This window comes from Corylus avellana, chromosome ca4 (assembly GCF_901000735.1).
Source record: "Corylus avellana chromosome ca4, CavTom2PMs-1.0".
In the NCBI taxonomy this organism is placed as follows: Eukaryota; Viridiplantae; Streptophyta; class Magnoliopsida; order Fagales; family Betulaceae; genus Corylus; species Corylus avellana.
In genome coordinates, this window is record NC_081544.1 from 2,840,712 (window position 1) to 2,848,863 (window position 8,152).

Below are 8,152 nucleotides of genomic sequence, written 5' to 3' on the forward strand. Positions count from 1 at the left end.
AGAGGAGGTATTGGAAAGTGAGAAGGAGTCTTGCATGCTGGATTCATTAGTTAGAGTCTTTTAATTAAGATATAGCATCCTTAGGTTTATGCTTTGCTTTATCTTATTATTAGTTGGAGTCTTTTTATTTAAATTGAGTTAGGATATGCATTGCATTAGATAATAGTGCAGCACTTATCAAGTTATCTTGTTTCAAATCTTAGGTTATCTTTATTAGTTTAAATTACAAATAATCCTCACTGGATTGAATTCCACGTGAATGAGTAAGTGTCATTGTAGGAGTTGAATTCTAAGTTCTAGAACTCAATTCCAAGAAGATTTAATTTCCTCTATTTAAAGAGGAGATATTTTAATAAGAAGGCATGCAAATTATATTCTCAAACTCTATTGTTTGAAAGAGGCCCAGGAACCTCCAATTTCCTACGCTAATTTTCCCAAGTTAGCACCATAGGTAAGAATAAGAAGCAAGATCCTGCTTCTTATCCTGTCGAAGCTCGAGTTACTCGGTCAGTTACGCAATCACGTAACAAAGTGGTATCAGAGCGTAGTTCGATCCCGATGGCCGATCCACGTATGGAGCGGATGGAAAAACAACTCGCCAACCTTCAAACCATGTTCGAAGGAATGATAAAGAAGAATAATGAAACTGCCAGAGTGCAAGCCGAGAACTCCAAGGAATCTGCCAAAATGCTATCCGAGAACTCCAGGGAAATAATGGAGATCAACAGAAGGTTGTCCAAAGAAGAAAAAAATTATGGGGAAAATTCTACAGCAAGAACTCGTGACAAGCCACACCATGGAAACCAAAATTCCATGGCACCGAAATTAGCCAAGCTGGATTTCCCAAAGTATAATGGGATGGACAATCCTACAAGCTGGATTTGCCGAGTGGAGCAATTCTTTGAATTTCAAAGAACAATCGAAGAAGAGAGGTTACCAATGGCAGCCTATCACCTAGAAAAGGAGGCTCAATTGTGGTATCAATTGTGGAAGGAAGATGAGGAGATACCAACCTGGAATTCTTTAAAAAAGGCACTCCACATACGCTACGGCCCAACCATATTCGAAGATCATTTTGGCGACCTTACAAAATTGCAGCAAACCGGATCTGTGAGGGAATACCAATCCCAATTTGAACAACTTCTTAGTCGCGTTGGCAAGTTATCAAACTCGCACCAATTAGGGTGCTTTATCAGCGGCCTTAAAGGAACAGTGAGGACGGAGGTGCAAGCAGGCAGACCCAATTCATTAACCGAAGCCATCGGTCTGGCCAGATTGTATGAAGCAAGGAATTGGAGTTTGAAGAAACCTCCAATATCAGACGAGAAGCGCATGACACCAAAGGAGACAACTCCTCTATTGCCTCCCTCAAATCTGGACAAGGGAGAAATTATTCCAACACGTCACCTATCTACCTCTGAGATGCAAGAACGAAGAACACGAGGTTTGTGTTTCAATTGCGATGAAAAGTTTGTTCCAGGGCATCGTTGTAAAAAATTATTTGTCATCGAAGGAGTATACCTGAGTGAGGATGAAAACGAAGAGGAAAAGGTCCACGATGATGCAAATGTGATGGGGGTGGAACCGATTATTTCAATACATGCACTAACAGGAACAACCAACCCACAAACAATGCGTGTGAGAGGGTATCTAGGAAAAATGGGAGTGGTCGTTTTGATGGATTCGGGAAGTACTCACAACTTTCTCAATCCACAAATAGCCAACAGATTGGGATTGAAACCAAAACCCATTGGAAAGATGCACGTTATAGTAGATAGTGGAGACAAAATTAGTTGCACAGGTCTATGTGCAGGGATAACGTTGTGGCTGCAAGGAGAACCATTCACGGTGGATTTTTTCATATTACACATGGATGCATGTGAGGTGGTTTTGGGTACTCAGTGGTTACGCACGCTTGGACCAATATTTTGGGATTTTGCAAAACTCTTGATGAAGTTTTCATGGAAGAACCGAGAGGTGGAGTTAAGAGGCCTCAAACATCTTGTGCACCGTTTGGAGGAAGAGAAGAGGGTGGAGAGAGAGGCAAAAAGAAGGAAGATCGGGTGGGTCCATCATAAATGGACACATCAACCAAACCTATCATCCAGCAACAACTTCCAGAGAATTGTCCTTGAGGACAAGGACAGTTCAAAGGGGGGAGGAATGTTATGAGAGGAGGTATTGGAAAGTGAGAAGGAGTCTTGCATGCTGGATTCGTTAGTTAGAGTCTTTTAATTAAGATATAGCATCCTTAGGTTTATGCTTTGCTTTATCTTAGTTGGAGTCTTTTATTTAAATTGAGTTAGGATATGTATTGCATTAGATAATAGTGCAGCACTTATCAAGTTATCTTGTTTTCAAGTCTTAAGTTATCTCTATTAGTTTAAATTACAAATAATCCTCACTGGATTGAATTCCACGTGAATGAGTAAGTGTCATTGTAGGAGTTGAATTCTAAGTTCTAGAACTCAATTCCAAGAAGATTTAGTTCCCTCTATTTAAAGAGGAGATCTTTTAATAAGAAGGCATGCAAATTATATTCTCAAACTCTATTGTTTGAAAGAGGCCCAGGAACCTCCAATTTCCTATGCTAATTTTCCCAAGTTAGCACCATAGGTAAGAATAAGAAGCAAGATCCTGCTTCTTATCCTGTCGAAGCTCGAGTTACTCGGTCAGTTACGCAATCACGTAACAACTCCCTTAATGTTCCACTAGATGATGGGATTGATAACAAGAGCTACCATTGTTCAAGCCAATAATTGAAAAGGTGATGGAAGTTTTTAGGTTTGGTGTTGTGGTTCTCCAGTGTGGTGCTGACTCTTTATCTGGGGACAGACTAGGATGCTTCAATCTTTCTATCAAAGGTCATGCATAGTGTGTCAGATTTATGAGATCGTTTAATGTCCCACTATTGCTATTGGGTGGGGGTGGTTATACTATTCGAAATGTTGCTTGATGCTGGTGCTACGAAGCTGACAGGGGTTGCACTTGGAGTGGAAGTTGATCATAAGATGCCATAACATGAGTATTATGAGTGTTTTCCCCAAGTAACATGGAAAATAAGAATTCACGCCAATTATTGGATGATATACGGGCTATGCTTCTTAATAATCTCTCAAAGCTTCAGCATACACCCAGTGTCCAATTCCAGGAAAGACCTCATGATACTGAGCTTCCAAAGCATGTTTTATATGTGGATATTGATATCCACCATGGGGATGAAGCAGAGAGAGACGTATGAGCTACATCTTGTATATTTACTATGTCAAACAATATTACATAACTCTCTATTTATAGAGAGACAATGAGTAGTGATCAAGTAACCCTAAACTAATTAAATAATATAATAAACATTACAAGGAAATATAATAACGGAGAACAAAAATATTTTAACATAAAGATAAATAACTTGTTAAGGAAAATATTAATAAACCTAAGTTAGAAAATATAAAATATTCCAACAACTATAATCATCAACACTCAATTGAGTAATATTTGGAACCTTCCCCTAGGATTCCAGCCTTCTTGTCACCGTTTGGAAGACACTTGTTTGGAATCCTATTCGAGAACCAGCCACCCCCACCTGAAAACAATCTCATTTCGCTTGATCTTTCTCCTCCAAACGCAAAGAAGGTAATCTACATTTCTATGACTTAGTTTCTTAAATTCTAAATATATTTTAATGTCTGTTTTCGGAAAATATTGAGGTTTATAGATTGCACAGAACCTACAACTGTGTCTAGTGTGTTACATTTACTGTATTTAGAATTTTTTTTTTTTTTTTTTTTTTTTTTTTTAGGGTGTTATGCTCTTCAAATCGATTTTTTTACTATAACGATTATGCTCTTCACTCTGCACAGAAAAGATAAATAAATAAAACCAATTAAAAATAACAAATAACAAAAAAAATCTTAAAAAAAAAAAAAACTTCATACCTTATAATTCAGTATATAGTAAATGTAACAGATCATGCAAAGTTGTGGTCTCTAACAAATTTATGAACCTCAATATCTACCAAAGACAAACATTGTATATGATGTTATCGATATCTCGATAGTAATAAGCTCAATAAATAATGTCTTATTGAGATTACTAGAGATTTTAATTATCAATAAGCTCTTCTTATAGGTGTTCATCACCTGCATACTCGAGACGCTTCTCGACCACATCTCACTCTTAACCTGCGAGCCATTTCTTTTACGAACCTGTCCCCAAACCGCCTCTAAAGCCATGGACAACGACAATCCTCCCCCAGGATTCTAGTAGTATGGCACACGCCATTCAAGGAAGGTAATAATTTTCATCCAAAACCTTTAATTTTTCATCAGCTTAAGGTAATAATTTTTATGTCAAACCCTTAATTTATCCCCAACTTTATTTAATTGATTTTTTTTAATTTTTAATTTTTTTTTATTATTATTTTAATGTGTGTGAAGATTTGTGTATTCGAAGTAGGGTCTATAAATGCTACTACCGTCTATGGAATTGTCGGAATACTCAAACCAATTTTACAAGGTAATTTCTTTTAATTTGTTTTAATCGATATGAGGTTCGCACCACAATAATATATCAATTTGTCGCTTATATCTACTTCAAACAGCAAGTCATCAATCATAATCGATCTACTAAATAAATCGATTTAAAGAGCATAATACTCTGCACACAAAAAAATAAATAAATAACTAAAACCAATTAAAAATAATAAATAACAAAAAAAAATACTAAAAAAAAACCGTTGTAATTTAGTATACAATAAATGTAACCGATCAGGTAGAGTTGTGGTGTCTCCAAAATTTATGAACCTAAATATCTGCCAAAAACAAACTTTGTAGATCATGTTGATGAGCACGGTTCTTCTTGAGATATCACCAAATCTTATTGAAATCTCGATAGTATTAAGCATAATAAATAATCTCTTATTGAGATTCCTAGAGATTTTTTAATTATCAATAAGCTCTTCGATAAGAAAAGTGATGTGTTCATCACCTCGTACTTGATACATTTCTCGACCACATTTTTGCAAATGCTTCTACCGTCTATAGAATTGTCGAAACACTCAAACCAATTTTACAAGGTAATTTCTTTTATTTTTTTATTTTTTTGTTATTTGTTATTCTTAATTGATTTTTTATTTGTGCAGGGTGCTGCAAAGTTAATATTGATATGTTCAGGAAAACAATTGAAATGGAGGGATTGATGGATGCCAAAGTCATCACCACTAAATTGTCATCCTTTTTTACTGTTCCTTTTGTAGATGATTTACAATATGCCTTACCTTTATTGGTTTTCTTTTGGTAGTAAATGAAATCGTCATATTTTTTGTTCACAAATTGTCTTTTGAAAGTTGAAATTTAGCAGTCAGACAGTGCATTCTATTTGTTGGTTTCACCCAAATATTTGCACTTGTACTTATGTATTCCTAAGATCACGCCGGTACTTTTGCTTGTTCAATCTGTTCCTTATGGATTTTTTTTTTTTTTATATGTCCGCACAAGAGGTAAGGAGGATTCGAATTAGTGACCTCCGTTTCATTAGGCGTGGTCCTAGCCGATTGAGCTACCTCTTGGAGACTGTTCCCTTGGATTGAGATTAGTTTAGATTGCACAAAAAAATGGTTAGTTTGATAAAACTTTTTAAATTGTACGTTTTTGTTGAAAAAAAAAATGTTCTAATGTGGCATAAAGATGAAAGAAATTTTAAGTGTTTTGTATTTACATCTGTTTGTTAATGCTTTTGAAAACCCAAGATGCATTATCAAACAAACCCATTGTTTCTTCAACAGACAAAATTTGTCCATAAGGATTTGGGTGTGACTAGTGATGCTTTATCTTATATAAGAAGATAAACAGATTAGAATCTGCAGCCTTTTGGTAGAGTGGGCATTTTCTACTTGCCCTGAGAGCTTCCACCCAAGGAGGAGGCATAGGAAACTTGTAAAATATTTGGGGCCTCAAGAGCCTATGCCAAGGCAAAGTGGCCCACTAGGCCCATCACAGTTTCTTGTCCAATCTCCTAAACGATGCTGTTTCCAACCAACATGAGTAATGTGCTAGTCTCCGGGGCTGGGCAAAACCCGTTCGATACCGATACTATCCGAAGTAACCTAGCCGACCCGAACTTATAATTTAAAGGTAGCGATAGCATCAAGTTTTTTTTTTTTTTTTTAAGAGAAAGCGTGTATATAATATTATATAGGGGAAAGTTCATATACGGTATGCCCCTCAAACTAACACCTAATCAGACGAAACTACCCTTAGTAAAATAAAAACAAAAAATAGTGAAACTTCTCGAAAAAACCTAAAACGAATATATATATATATATATACCAAATTAAAAAAATTTCTTAAAAAAAACATTTTTTATAAGAAAAAATTTGATTTTTTTTTTTTAAAATAAAATTTGAAAATTTTCGTTTTTGTTTTTTAAATTTTGTTTTATAACTTTATTTTTAGGGAAAAATATAAAAAAGCCCCCCAAACTACCAGCCGTTTTCGATTTAGCCCCCTGATGTTCCAAAAGTCATAAAGTAGCCCCACAAACTACCAATCAGTTACAATTTGGCCACTCCGTTAGTCAACACCGTCAAATTGGATGGAAAATGCAAAACGACGTCGTTTTGAAAGGTTAAGTTACTAAAATGCCATTTTGAGAAGAAACAAAAAAATCAATTTAGAAAAGCCCCAAAACGACGTCATTTTTGAGAAAATAAAAAATAAAAAATTAATTAAAAAAACGGTGGTTCAATGGAGATAGAAGTGCTGACGGCCCTGAGGCGAGAACTGTAGATGGTCGGCGACCCTGAGTTGGGGTTGCGAGGCTAGCCTGACATTGATTCAGATCTGTATAAACTTTGATTCCTAGCAATCTGTGTCGAAAACTAGACACACCAAATTGAGACAAAGGTTTTCAAACCAGTTTTATGAACCTTTGACCTCAGCATTACACGATTCTAATCCCAGCAAAAAACACACGCAGGGAGAAAGAGAATAGTACAATTCCAAGTCTCACAAGAAAGAGAAAGGAACTTCAACTTTTTTTTTCTTTTTCTTCGTACAGTCAATGGCATCTCAAACAAGAAAAAATCGAACCCATTAATCTTACACTTGAAGAAAACCACACAAAGATCGACGGCCCGGCGAAAAGAACTGGTTGCGACCCAAAAACCTACAACCTGTCAAAGCTATAGAATAGATCTCTTCAGCAAAAATGGAGTCAACTAGCTCTATAGATTTTCTCTGCCCAAAAAAACAAAATATTCAAAGGAAACTGAAACCTGCGATTTTTCCCAAAAATGTGCCGGGAAAATCGATGTGAAAATCAAAATCCAAAGAAACAAATTTGAAAGTGCGAAAATCTCTCTCTCTCTCCTTCATCTTGTTCTGGAAAACTCGAGGAAGCTGGTTCGGGTTGCGAGGTGAGGCCGGTGCTCGTGGGGTGCCGGTTCGCCGGAGAGGCTAGGCGAGGCCGGAGCTCGCGGGGCACAGTTTTTTAATTAATTTTTTATTTTTTTTTTCTCAAAACCACGTCGTTTTGTGGGCATTTTTTTAATTGATTTTTTTTTTCAAAAGGGCATTTTAGTAACTTAACATTCCAAAACGACGTCGTTTTGCATTTTCCATCCAATTTGACGGTGTTGACTAACGGAGTGGCCAAATTGCAATTGATTGGTAGTTTAAGGGGCTACTTTATGACTTTTGAAACATCAGGGGGCTAAATCGAAAACGGCTGGTAGTTTGGGGGGCTTTTTTATATTTTTCCCTTATTTTTAACTAAAAAATTCCTTTTTTTTAAAAAAAAAAAAATTCGCTTTAAAAAATAAAAATTAAATTTTTTTATAAAAATTGAAAATTTTTGCATAAAAAAATACAAAATTTTCGTTTTAAAAAAATTAATTTTTTTTTAAATAAATTTTTTTTCGGTTTTTTAAATTCGTTTTTAAAAAAAATAAAAAATAAAATTTTTGTTTTTTATTTAAAAGATCTTTTTTTTAAAAAAAAATTAAATTTGTTCGTTTTTAAATATTTTTATTTTTTCAAATCTATGGGAGTAGTTTTGTATTGTTAAGAAATTTATAAGGTTATTTTTATTTTTTTATTACTATCAGAAAAACTAGAGGTGTTAACTCGGTCCGATTTCTCGATTTTTTGCCAAA